At 38.7% G+C, this 14563-nt stretch overlaps 1 long non-coding RNA gene across 11 annotated transcripts in view; it reads left to right on the top strand.

Annotated features, from left to right (window-relative positions):
- The first annotated feature begins 204 nt into the window (after positions 1 to 204).
- Positions 205 to 14563, top strand: part of LOC146486014 (uncharacterized) — a 370416-nt gene continuing 356057 nt past the window's right edge. For 8 of the 11 annotated variants that reach the window (XR_014860731.1, XR_014860730.1, XR_014860708.1 and 5 more), the window contains exons 1-3: positions 205 to 329; positions 5867 to 5995; positions 11530 to 11658. This is a non-coding gene — a long non-coding RNA (uncharacterized LOC146486014). The remainder of the gene's footprint in view (positions 330 to 5866; positions 5996 to 11529; positions 11659 to 14563) is intronic. The other 3 variants (XR_014860722.1, XR_014860715.1, XR_014860726.1) reach the window with 3 other exon arrangements.

Below are 14563 nucleotides of genomic sequence, written 5' to 3'. Positions count from 1 at the left end.
GGCTTTCCTCTCCCTCTTTGTCGGACTGAGCACAAGACCATCTCCGCTGGCATAAGAGACCTGCGGTGTCAGAGGTTTCTTTTGTCAGGACTGTTGTATTATTTCAGAATAAAAAGTAGCGAGATTAAAACATGACGTTTCGGCGACAACATGTAACATGATGATCACATTAAAAACAGGATGATTATATTGACTTTCAGGCCTTCTTTGGGAAGAGAAATAAGCGCGCGGTCAGTGGATCAGCGATTCAGGCGATCGACAGAACGGTATCAGTTGTGACTTTGCTGGGGAGCGAATGGACCTGACAGGAAAACAACTTAAAGGTCTCAGTAAGTCTTGAACAATCATGTTTTATTTTATGTTGTTTCTTTTAATTTCACTGTCGTGTTTGCTTTAGATCGAGAACGAAATATTTTCGAATTAGCGATGTCATTGATTATTCTAGCTGTGAAGTTGTTCGTTTCAAGAACCATCGCTTAACTTATGTTGTTATTTTCGCACTTCTTTGTGAGAAAACTTGCTTTCAGTTAAATACCGTAAGTTTACCTAGCTAATCAACACAATCAGACTTTCTGCGAATGCCTTAAGGTGGAGTTCCACTGTCGCGTAAATTTTACCTGCGTACAGACGTGAATTGAGCTGGCTTTACGTACGTAAATAAAATAAGACGCGATGTATGAGCGGCGTGCGTAAATGTAAAAAGTTGAACAGCATTCAACTTTTTACGTTTACGCACGCGACTGATACATCGCTTCTTATTTTATTTGCGTACGTAAAGCCAGCTCAATGCACGTCTGTACGCACGTAAAATTTACGCGACAGTTGAAATCCACCTTTAAGAAGTTGAACAGCACTCAACTTCTTGCTCATACATCGCTTCTTATTCTATTTACGTACGAAAAAACCAGCTAAATTCACTTCTGTACGCACGTAAAATTTACGCGACAGTGGAAATCCACCTTTAGTTACTTTCTGGAATAGGCCTTATCACGGTTTTCGACGCCATTTTGACGGGTAGGCAAACAGGCTTGAAATAACAGTGTTTGTATGGAAATCCGATGTCAAATAATTTTCATAAAACATCGCTTCTGAAAAATAACAGGTTTGAAATAACAGTGTTCGTATGGAAATCCGATGTCAAATAATTTTCATAAAATATCGCTTCTGAAAAATAACAGGTTTGAAATAACAGTGTTTGTATGGAAATCCGATGTCAAATAATTTTCATAAAACATCGCTTCTGAAAAATAACAGGTTTGAAATGACAGTGTTCGTATGGAAATCCGATGTCAAATAATTTTCATAAAACATCGCTTCTGAAAAATAACAGGTTTGAAATAACAGTGTTTGTATGGAAATCCGATGTCAAATAATTTTCATAAAACATCGCTTCTGAAAAATAACAGGTTTGAAATAACAGTGTTTGTATGGAAATCCGATGTCAAATAATTTTCATAAAACATCGCTTCTGAAAAATAACAGGTTTGAAATAACAGTGTTTGTATGGAAATCCGATGTCAAATAATTTCCATAAAACATTGCTTCTGAAAAATTCATGAATTGGAAACTTTTGGCACTAGAAAAAGGATTTTAAGAAAAAAATTGGAGGGATGCAACAGTGACGGAAAGCGTCCAGTCGTGTTTTGAACTTTCCATACATTTCCCTGTATTTTTTCCCGCGAACTATTTTTAGTAGCAGCTACGTTAGCTTTTATGCATAAGCTGTTTACTACGTAATGTAAAATGACATTTTCACCGTGTTCTGACCTGTATTTTGTACAACCTGTATTAAGCGGTCACTTAGCCATTCCCCGGCCGAGGGTGACCGCTTAATTTAATACACAAAAAGTTGCCTCTAAGACGTTTACGGTCTTTTTATGGAGTTAACATCTTGTTTAGCTTGAAGCAAGTATTGTCTCTCATTTTCAGTAAAGCACAGTCTATGCACTGCTGCAAACAAAGGGAGAAAACTGACTGAGCCTCCACAATTCAAACGCACTATATCAGTGGAGCGAAGCATTTGCAAAAACACACTCGTTATTCAAATACAATTCAAGCCTTTTCAGTATTACTGTGACACGTTGCATAGCTCTATAACACGCTACAACGATTACTAGAGAACTAAAAAACCAAATAGCCGTGCCAAGAAACACAACTTCTTGTGACAAACACTAATATCCGGGCCCGGCATTGCAGCAATTACAGAATGAAGCTCATTGCACGATACAAGCAATGATTAATTCCTGTCCTAACATTACCCAAATCTCAACAAGAAAGGCAGTTAAAACTATCAAGCACTTAAAAGAGCCAAGCCAAACCCAGCTGAAATGCCCTATGTGGTATAAAAACAACGTCGTTGAACACACGGAATAAGAGGTCATATTCAAAACGAAGAGAATTCAAAAGAGGAAACTGAAAAATCATTAGGTGAAAATGACCTGTCGGATGATGAACATATGATGGTTAAATCCAAACCCGCTACAAATACTTGCGAGCAGCGCAGGCTTTTAAAACCAATTTATCCCTTAAAAAAAAAACCTACTTGTATAAGCTAGATTTAAAAAGGCTAAAACACGCGCCAGAAAGTGACGTAGGCTTGTCAGTCTTTATTTACACACCGAATTCTAAACCATAGGCAGCCCAACTGACAAAATCATTATTTTCATAAGAAAACTGGTTATTGGTACTGGCTTTCGCTTCAAAAGATTTTCCAAGATAGTCATTTGGAATTCACATTGAAGGAATATTTTTTCAGTCAATTAGTCGATTTTCTTGTGATCAGTGTGATGTTAGAAACAAATTGAGTTTCCCCCCTCTGCCCCCGCGCTATGTACGACCCTGTAAAATCTCCACAGTACTTTTTATAAGAAAAGTAACGGGACAAGATAGGAGAATTTGTTCTTTTATATTAGAGGTCCTGTATTAAGCGGTCAACCTGTATTAAGCGGTATTAGCTACAGGCAGTACTAGCTAACCTTCATGAATGGCTCAATGTAAATAAGCTCAGCCTGAATATTGCCAAAACGGAATTAATGTTAATAGGCTCACGGCAGAGACTGGCTAGTACTACAAGTGGCCATTCACTTACTGTACAAATTGAAGGTCACGAAATTGATAGAGTGCCCCACACCAAATCCTTAGGACTTTACATCGATCAAAATCTTTCGTGGTCCAAACATGTTAATAAGACTGCCAAGATTATCTCCTCTGGCATAGGTGCACTTAAAAAACTGAGGCCGTTCAGAGCCCTTATTGAACCATATTTTGATTATTGCTGTCCTGTGTGGGACGGTCTCAGCAACGAATTAGCTGACAAATTACAAAAACTACAAACTCGCGCCATTCGGGTCATAACAAAGTCAGATTACTATTCTAGCGCCACCGCCCTACGCGGTAAGCTGGGACCGGGGATAATCTCTGTACCAGAATGAAGAAGCAAAAATTGAAAATCATGTTTAAAACTTTAAATGATCAGTCTTCGGAGTACCTTAAGCCCTTCAGCACGGACTATGGACTTAGAAATAGTGACAGCAAATTGGCTCTGCCTAAGCCTCGTACCGATTTTTTGAAACGTAGTTTCTGCTACAGTGGAGCACATTTGTGGAACAGCCTTCCATCTAACGTCAGAGCCATTAGATCTTTTACTAATTTTAGAAATGAGATAGATCGCTAGTAGTCCTCCTCGTACTCCCACACGGTAAACATGTAAATCAGTTTTAATTTTTGTCGTGCATGTAACTGATGTTTTTACCGTGTCTAAATAAATGTATGTATGTATGTATGTATGTATGTATGTATGTATGTATGTATGTATGTATGTATGTATGTATGTATGTATGTATGTATGTAAGCGGTCACTTAGCCATTCCCCGAGGGTGACCGCTTAATACAGGTTCGACTGTATTTTAATAACTTCTCCACAGTACTTTTATAAGTAAAGTAACGGGACAAGATGGGAGAATTTGTTCTTTGATATTAGAGGTTAAAGGGTTAACTGAGATGAAAAACTGAACTACAACGTCGATCTGTACGGATGCCAAGCCTTGGGTAGAATGAACAATCACAATCATACATTGAGCGTTTTTCTTTTATAAAACAAAATTAAAATAATGAAAAGATTCTCTTGTCGTTAAAGGGAGAGTTTCACGGTTCGGCGCATGTGCGAGCGATAACGTAAGCGCTGTCAAGCCGATTGTTTTTGGCGGCGGGCAAGTCTTCAGTATAACTTGCTGGCATAAAAATAAAACTGACATGACCGGCCAGTGTTTTGGTCACGTTTCAGAAAGAAAAAAAAAAGGGCTGTCCATGTAAAACACATGGGGATTTTTGCAGCGCCGCTTGGACATTCAAGAAATGCAAGAACTTATGCAAACGTATACGGTTTTATTTTAGTACAATGTCGATATCTCGCGGCATCGACCTTTTTTTATTACGCGCAGTTCGAAAAGCCGAGAAGCTCCCTAAATCCAGTATTTCATCAGCATTCAGTGATAAACTTACTATATAGTGTGTACACTCGATGACCTGATTTTATTAGACCAGCGAGAAGGCGAAGAACGAGAAATCCGCAAGCTTCAAGAAGCGATGCGACTGTTTAGTAACAACACTGAGCGTCCTTCCGAGATGCTGGAATGCATTTGAGAAAACTCTGCCATAGTGGCAAATCAAAACTGCGTTTGCCATTCGCAATGACCATAATTGTATAGATAAATGAATACCTTACAATAGATTTTGTAGTTTGCCGCAAATCTTTTGGATTTTTTTCTACTGCCCGCTATTCGAGCCCGCTAATAGACTACAACTAACTCGCACATTTGATCTCATATTTATTCGCTTCGCGTCTCACTGTTGCTCAATTTTTTCCATCCAAAGTAAAACACTGATGTTTGATGCTGTTTGTCCGTCGAATTCTCCGTTTTTGACAGTTGAATTCCATATGAACAAACAGTACGATTGAAATCAAGAAAATCCTCGCGAGTTCATCCAAAGCCAGTTGGTGACCTTTGCCATTTCCAGCGAAAGCAGATGTGCCGCGAAATCGTTGTCTATTTTAAACAAACTTATCCCTTTACCAATTTTCCACGTTTGGTGAACGTATCTTGTTAACTGCACAGGATTTCTACATCCACTCCACTCTGTCCGCTTAACTTCTGTGCTTCCAGAGAGTCCACAGAACGTCCCGTCGCCGGTCGGCCGCGCTATCAACAAAAATGTCGTTTTCGGATGCTAAAACACTTTTAACCTTACAAAAATCGAACTTATATTTACAACAGGAAACAAAGATTATAAAAAGTGAAGAACGAAGAGTGGATGATCCCAATTCGGACGCGATTTCAACAGATTGTTCCACCACAAAGTCGCATCGAATTTAGTGTCGACCCGTACAATTTATTTTTGAGCCGGTCTGCTCGCGCATGCGCTTGACCGTGAACTAATCACAAGTGCGTTTTTCGCTCTAGCTTTTCATACTTTTGATCATTGCCTGATCATTTTGTTGAAATAAACAACGAGGTATTTCTCTATTCATTTTGTGAGTTTTAGCATGTACCTCAAGACGTACCACTTGGAAGACAGCTGTTCATGTTATATGTAGATGCAACTCAATGTTAGAGAGTCAGATGTGAGCGCTAGCCGAAAGGGGTCTGCCAAAATAAGGTCTAGGGGCCGGCTTTCCTCTCCCTCTTTGTCGGACTGAGCACAAGACCATCTCCGCTGGCATAAGAGACCTGCGGTGTCAGAGGTTTCTTTTGTCAGGACTGTTGTATTATTTCAGAATAAAAAGTAGCGAGATTAAAACATGACGTTTCGGCGACAACATGTAACATGATGATCACATTAAAAACAGGATGATTATATTGACTTTCAGGCCTTCTTTGGGAAGAGAAATAAGCGCGCGGTCAGTGGATCAGCGATTCAGGCGATCGACAGAACGGTATCAGTTGTGACTTTGCTGGGGAGCGAATGGACCTGACAGGAAAACAACTTAAAGGTCTCAGTAAGTCTTGAACAATCATGTTTTATTTTATGTTGTTTCTTTTAATTTCACTGTCGTGTTTGCTTTAGATCGAGAACGAAATATTTTCGAATTAGCGATGTCATTGATTATTCTAGCTGTGAAGTTGTTCGTTTCAAGAACCATCGCTTAACTTATGTTGTTATTTTCGCACTTCTTTGTGAGAAAACTTGCTTTCAGTTAAATACCGTAAGTTTACCTAGCTAATCAACACAATCAGACTTTCTGCGAATGCCTTAAGGTGGAGTTCCACTGTCGCGTAAATTTTACCTGCGTACAGACGTGAATTGAGCTGGCTTTACGTACGTAAATAAAATAAGACGCGATGTATGAGCGGCGTGCGTAAATGTAAAAAGTTGAACAGCATTCAACTTTTTACGTTTACGCACGCGACTGATACATCGCTTCTTATTTTATTTGCGTACGTAAAGCCAGCTCAATGCACGTCTGTACGCACGTAAAATTTACGCGACAGTTGAAATCCACCTTTAAGAAGTTGAACAGCACTCAACTTCTTGCTCATACATCGCTTCTTATTCTATTTACGTACGAAAAAACCAGCTAAATTCACTTCTGTACGCACGTAAAATTTACGCGACAGTGGAAATCCACCTTTAGTTACTTTCTGGAATAGGCCTTATCACGGTTTTCGACGCCATTTTGACGGGTAGGCAAACAGGCTTGAAATAACAGTGTTTGTATGGAAATCCGATGTCAAATAATTTTCATAAAACATCGCTTCTGAAAAATAACAGGTTTGAAATAACAGTGTTCGTATGGAAATCCGATGTCAAATAATTTTCATAAAATATCGCTTCTGAAAAATAACAGGTTTGAAATAACAGTGTTTGTATGGAAATCCGATGTCAAATAATTTTCATAAAACATCGCTTCTGAAAAATAACAGGTTTGAAATGACAGTGTTCGTATGGAAATCCGATGTCAAATAATTTTCATAAAACATCGCTTCTGAAAAATAACAGGTTTGAAATAACAGTGTTTGTATGGAAATCCGATGTCAAATAATTTTCATAAAACATCGCTTCTGAAAAATAACAGGTTTGAAATAACAGTGTTTGTATGGAAATCCGATGTCAAATAATTTTCATAAAACATCGCTTCTGAAAAATAACAGGTTTGAAATAACAGTGTTTGTATGGAAATCCGATGTCAAATAATTTCCATAAAACATTGCTTCTGAAAAATTCATGAATTGGAAACTTTTGGCACTAGAAAAAGGATTTTAAGAAAAAAATTGGAGGGATGCAACAGTGACGGAAAGCGTCCAGTCGTGTTTTGAACTTTCCATACATTTCCCTGTATTTTTTCCCGCGAACTATTTTTAGTAGCAGCTACGTTAGCTTTTATGCATAAGCTGTTTACTACGTAATGTAAAATGACATTTTCACCGTGTTCTGACCTGTATTTTGTACAACCTGTATTAAGCGGTCACTTAGCCATTCCCCGGCCGAGGGTGACCGCTTAATTTAATACACAAAAAGTTGCCTCTAAGACGTTTACGGTCTTTTTATGGAGTTAACATCTTGTTTAGCTTGAAGCAAGTATTGTCTCTCATTTTCAGTAAAGCACAGTCTATGCACTGCTGCAAACAAAGGGAGAAAACTGACTGAGCCTCCACAATTCAAACGCACTATATCAGTGGAGCGAAGCATTTGCAAAAACACACTCGTTATTCAAATACAATTCAAGCCTTTTCAGTATTACTGTGACACGTTGCATAGCTCTATAACACGCTACAACGATTACTAGAGAACTAAAAAACCAAATAGCCGTGCCAAGAAACACAACTTCTTGTGACAAACACTAATATCCGGGCCCGGCATTGCAGCAATTACAGAATGAAGCTCATTGCACGATACAAGCAATGATTAATTCCTGTCCTAACATTACCCAAATCTCAACAAGAAAGGCAGTTAAAACTATCAAGCACTTAAAAGAGCCAAGCCAAACCCAGCTGAAATGCCCTATGTGGTATAAAAACAACGTCGTTGAACACACGGAATAAGAGGTCATATTCAAAACGAAGAGAATTCAAAAGAGGAAACTGAAAAATCATTAGGTGAAAATGACCTGTCGGATGATGAACATATGATGGTTAAATCCAAACCCGCTACAAATACTTGCGAGCAGCGCAGGCTTTTAAAACCAATTTATCCCTTAAAAAAAAAACCTACTTGTATAAGCTAGATTTAAAAAGGCTAAAACACGCGCCAGAAAGTGACGTAGGCTTGTCAGTCTTTATTTACACACCGAATTCTAAACCATAGGCAGCCCAACTGACAAAATCATTATTTTCATAAGAAAACTGGTTATTGGTACTGGCTTTCGCTTCAAAAGATTTTCCAAGATAGTCATTTGGAATTCACATTGAAGGAATATTTTTTCAGTCAATTAGTCGATTTTCTTGTGATCAGTGTGATGTTAGAAACAAATTGAGTTTCCCCCCTCTGCCCCCGCGCTATGTACGACCCTGTAAAATCTCCACAGTACTTTTTATAAGAAAAGTAACGGGACAAGATAGGAGAATTTGTTCTTTTATATTAGAGGTCCTGTATTAAGCGGTCAACCTGTATTAAGCGGTATTAGCTACAGGCAGTACTAGCTAACCTTCATGAATGGCTCAATGTAAATAAGCTCAGCCTGAATATTGCCAAAACGGAATTAATGTTAATAGGCTCACGGCAGAGACTGGCTAGTACTACAAGTGGCCATTCACTTACTGTACAAATTGAAGGTCACGAAATTGATAGAGTGCCCCACACCAAATCCTTAGGACTTTACATCGATCAAAATCTTTCGTGGTCCAAACATGTTAATAAGACTGCCAAGATTATCTCCTCTGGCATAGGTGCACTTAAAAAACTGAGGCCGTTCAGAGCCCTTATTGAACCATATTTTGATTATTGCTGTCCTGTGTGGGACGGTCTCAGCAACGAATTAGCTGACAAATTACAAAAACTACAAACTCGCGCCATTCGGGTCATAACAAAGTCAGATTACTATTCTAGCGCCACCGCCCTACGCGGTAAGCTGGGACCGGGGATAATCTCTGTACCAGAATGAAGAAGCAAAAATTGAAAATCATGTTTAAAACTTTAAATGATCAGTCTTCGGAGTACCTTAAGCCCTTCAGCACGGACTATGGACTTAGAAATAGTGACAGCAAATTGGCTCTGCCTAAGCCTCGTACCGATTTTTTGAAACGTAGTTTCTGCTACAGTGGAGCACATTTGTGGAACAGCCTTCCATCTAACGTCAGAGCCATTAGATCTTTTACTAATTTTAGAAATGAGATAGATCGCTAGTAGTCCTCCTCGTACTCCCACACGGTAAACATGTAAATCAGTTTTAATTTTTGTCGTGCATGTAACTGATGTTTTTACCGTGTCTAAATAAAGTTTATGTATGTATGTATGTATGTATGTATGTATGTATGTATGTATGTATGTATGTATGTATGTATGTATGTATGTATGTATGCGGTCACTTAGCCATTCCCCGAGGGTGACCGCTTAATACAGGTTCGACTGTATTTTAATAACTTCTCCACAGTACTTTTATAAGTAAAGTAACGGGACAAGATGGGAGAATTTGTTCTTTGATATTAGAGGTTAAAGGGTTAACTGAGATGAAAAACTGAACTACAACGTCGATCTGTACGGATGCCAAGCCTTGGGTAGAATGAACAATCACAATCATACATTGAGCGTTTTTCTTTTATAAAACAAAATTAAAATAATGAAAAGATTCTCTTGTCGTTAAAGGGAGAGTTTCACGGTTCGGCGCATGTGCGAGCGATAACGTAAGCGCTGTCAAGCCGATTGTTTTTGGCGGCGGGCAAGTCTTCAGTATAACTTGCTGGCATAAAAATAAAACTGACATGACCGGCCAGTGTTTTGGTCACGTTTCAGAAAGAAAAAAAAAAGGGCTGTCCATGTAAAACACATGGGGATTTTTGCAGCGCCGCTTGGACATTCAAGAAATGCAAGAACTTATGCAAACGTATACGGTTTTATTTTAGTACAATGTCGATATCTCGCGGCATCGACCTTTTTTTATTACGCGCAGTTCGAAAAGCCGAGAAGCTCCCTAAATCCAGTATTTCATCAGCATTCAGTGATAAACTTACTATATAGTGTGTACACTCGATGACCTGATTTTATTAGACCAGCGAGAAGGCGAAGAACGAGAAATCCGCAAGCTTCAAGAAGCGATGCGACTGTTTAGTAACAACACTGAGCGTCCTTCCGAGATGCTGGAATGCATTTGAGAAAACTCTGCCATAGTGGCAAATCAAAACTGCGTTTGCCATTCGCAATGACCATAATTGTATAGATAAATGAATACCTTACAATAGATTTTGTAGTTTGCCGCAAATCTTTTGGATTTTTTTCTACTGCCCGCTATTCGAGCCCGCTAATAGACTACAACTAACTCGCACATTTGATCTCATATTTATTCGCTTCGCGTCTCACTGTTGCTCAATTTTTTCCATCCAAAGTAAAACACTGATGTTTGATGCTGTTTGTCCGTCGAATTCTCCGTTTTTGACAGTTGAATTCCATATGAACAAACAGTACGATTGAAATCAAGAAAATCCTCGCGAGTTCATCCAAAGCCAGTTGGTGACCTTTGCCATTTCCAGCGAAAGCAGATGTGCCGCGAAATCGTTGTCTATTTTAAACAAACTTATCCCTTTACCAATTTTCCACGTTTGGTGAACGTATCTTGTTAACTGCACAGGATTTCTACATCCACTCCACTCTGTCCGCTTAACTTCTGTGCTTCCAGAGAGTCCACAGAACGTCCCGTCGCCGGTCGGCCGCGCTATCAACAAAAATGTCGTTTTCGGATGCTAAAACACTTTTAACCTTACAAAAATCGAACTTATATTTACAACAGGAAACAAAGATTATAAAAAGTGAAGAACGAAGAGTGGATGATCCCAATTCGGACGCGATTTCAACAGATTGTTCCACCACAAAGTCGCATCGAATTTAGTGTCGACCCGTACAATTTATTTTTGAGCCGGTCTGCTCGCGCATGCGCTTGACCGTGAACTAATCACAAGTGCGTTTTTCGCTCTAGCTTTTCATACTTTTGATCATTGCCTGATCATTTTGTTGAAATAAACAACGAGGTATTTCTCTATTCATTTTGTGAGTTTTAGCATGTACCTCAAGACGTACCACTTGGAAGACAGCTGTTCATGTTATATGTAGATGCAACTCAATGTTAGAGAGTCAGATGTGAGCGCTAGCCGAAAGGGGTCTGCCAAAATAAGGTCTAGGGGCCGGCTTTCCTCTCCCTCTTTGTCGGACTGAGCACAAGACCATCTCCGCTGGCATAAGAGACCTGCGGTGTCAGAGGTTTCTTTTGTCAGGACTGTTGTATTATTTCAGAATAAAAAGTAGCGAGATTAAAACATGACGTTTCGGCGACAACATGTAACATGATGATCACATTAAAAACAGGATGATTATATTGACTTTCAGGCCTTCTTTGGGAAGAGAAATAAGCGCGCGGTCAGTGGATCAGCGATTCAGGCGATCGACAGAACGGTATCAGTTGTGACTTTGCTGGGGAGCGAATGGACCTGACAGGAAAACAACTTAAAGGTCTCAGTAAGTCTTGAACAATCATGTTTTATTTTATGTTGTTTCTTTTAATTTCACTGTCGTGTTTGCTTTAGATCGAGAACGAAATATTTTCGAATTAGCGATGTCATTGATTATTCTAGCTGTGAAGTTGTTCGTTTCAAGAACCATCGCTTAACTTATGTTGTTATTTTCGCACTTCTTTGTGAGAAAACTTGCTTTCAGTTAAATACCGTAAGTTTACCTAGCTAATCAACACAATCAGACTTTCTGCGAATGCCTTAAGGTGGAGTTCCACTGTCGCGTAAATTTTACCTGCGTACAGACGTGAATTGAGCTGGCTTTACGTACGTAAATAAAATAAGACGCGATGTATGAGCGGCGTGCGTAAATGTAAAAAGTTGAACAGCATTCAACTTTTTACGTTTACGCACGCGACTGATACATCGCTTCTTATTTTATTTGCGTACGTAAAGCCAGCTCAATGCACGTCTGTACGCACGTAAAATTTACGCGACAGTTGAAATCCACCTTTAAGAAGTTGAACAGCACTCAACTTCTTGCTCATACATCGCTTCTTATTCTATTTACGTACGAAAAAACCAGCTAAATTCACTTCTGTACGCACGTAAAATTTACGCGACAGTGGAAATCCACCTTTAGTTACTTTCTGGAATAGGCCTTATCACGGTTTTCGACGCCATTTTGACGGGTAGGCAAACAGGCTTGAAATAACAGTGTTTGTATGGAAATCCGATGTCAAATAATTTTCATAAAACATCGCTTCTGAAAAATAACAGGTTTGAAATAACAGTGTTCGTATGGAAATCCGATGTCAAATAATTTTCATAAAATATCGCTTCTGAAAAATAACAGGTTTGAAATAACAGTGTTTGTATGGAAATCCGATGTCAAATAATTTTCATAAAACATCGCTTCTGAAAAATAACAGGTTTGAAATGACAGTGTTCGTATGGAAATCCGATGTCAAATAATTTTCATAAAACATCGCTTCTGAAAAATAACAGGTTTGAAATAACAGTGTTTGTATGGAAATCCGATGTCAAATAATTTTCATAAAACATCGCTTCTGAAAAATAACAGGTTTGAAATAACAGTGTTTGTATGGAAATCCGATGTCAAATAATTTTCATAAAACATCGCTTCTGAAAAATAACAGGTTTGAAATAACAGTGTTTGTATGGAAATCCGATGTCAAATAATTTCCATAAAACATTGCTTCTGAAAAATTCATGAATTGGAAACTTTTGGCACTAGAAAAAGGATTTTAAGAAAAAAATTGGAGGGATGCAACAGTGACGGAAAGCGTCCAGTCGTGTTTTGAACTTTCCATACATTTCCCTGTATTTTTTCCCGCGAACTATTTTTAGTAGCAGCTACGTTAGCTTTTATGCATAAGCTGTTTACTACGTAATGTAAAATGACATTTTCACCGTGTTCTGACCTGTATTTTGTACAACCTGTATTAAGCGGTCACTTAGCCATTCCCCGGCCGAGGGTGACCGCTTAATTTAATACACAAAAAGTTGCCTCTAAGACGTTTACGGTCTTTTTATGGAGTTAACATCTTGTTTAGCTTGAAGCAAGTATTGTCTCTCATTTTCAGTAAAGCACAGTCTATGCACTGCTGCAAACAAAGGGAGAAAACTGACTGAGCCTCCACAATTCAAACGCACTATATCAGTGGAGCGAAGCATTTGCAAAAACACACTCGTTATTCAAATACAATTCAAGCCTTTTCAGTATTACTGTGACACGTTGCATAGCTCTATAACACGCTACAACGATTACTAGAGAACTAAAAAACCAAATAGCCGTGCCAAGAAACACAACTTCTTGTGACAAACACTAATATCCGGGCCCGGCATTGCAGCAATTACAGAATGAAGCTCATTGCACGATACAAGCAATGATTAATTCCTGTCCTAACATTACCCAAATCTCAACAAGAAAGGCAGTTAAAACTATCAAGCACTTAAAAGAGCCAAGCCAAACCCAGCTGAAATGCCCTATGTGGTATAAAAACAACGTCGTTGAACACACGGAATAAGAGGTCATATTCAAAACGAAGAGAATTCAAAAGAGGAAACTGAAAAATCATTAGGTGAAAATGACCTGTCGGATGATGAACATATGATGGTTAAATCCAAACCCGCTACAAATACTTGCGAGCAGCGCAGGCTTTTAAAACCAATTTATCCCTTAAAAAAAAAACCTACTTGTATAAGCTAGATTTAAAAAGGCTAAAACACGCGCCAGAAAGTGACGTAGGCTTGTCAGTCTTTATTTACACACCGAATTCTAAACCATAGGCAGCCCAACTGACAAAATCATTATTTTCATAAGAAAACTGGTTATTGGTACTGGCTTTCGCTTCAAAAGATTTTCCAAAATAGTCATTTGGAATTCACATTGAAGGAATATTTTTTCAGTCAATTAGTCGATTTTCTTGTGATCAGTGTGATGTTAGAAACAAATTGAGTTTCCCCCCTCTGCCCCCGCGCTATGAACGACCCTGTAAAATCTCCACAGTACTTTTTATAAGAAAAGTAACGGGACAAGATAGGAGAATTTGTTCTTTTATATTAGAGGTCCTGTATTAAGCGGTCAACCTGTATTAAGCGGTATTAGCTACAGGCAGTACTAGCTAACCTTCATGAATGGCTCAATGTAAATAAGCTCAGCCTGAATATTGCCAAAACGGAATTAATGTTAATAGGCTCACGGCAGAGACTGGCTAGTACTACAAGTGGCCATTCACTTACTGTACAAATTGAAGGTCACGAAATTGATAGAGTGCCCCACACCAAATCCTTAGGACTTTACATCGATCAAAATCTTTCGTGGTCCAAACATGTTAATAAGACTGCCAAGATTATCTCCTCTGGCATAGGTGCACTTAAAAAACTGA

This window comes from Pavona decussata, unplaced genomic scaffold, assembly GCF_977016875.1.
Source record: "Pavona decussata unplaced genomic scaffold, jaPavDecu1.1 SCAFFOLD_22, whole genome shotgun sequence".
NCBI classification, from domain to species: Eukaryota; Metazoa; Cnidaria; class Anthozoa; order Scleractinia; family Agariciidae; genus Pavona; species Pavona decussata.
The sequence above is the reverse complement of the archived record's forward strand: the minus strand, read 5'-3'. Positions and strand labels throughout refer to the sequence as shown.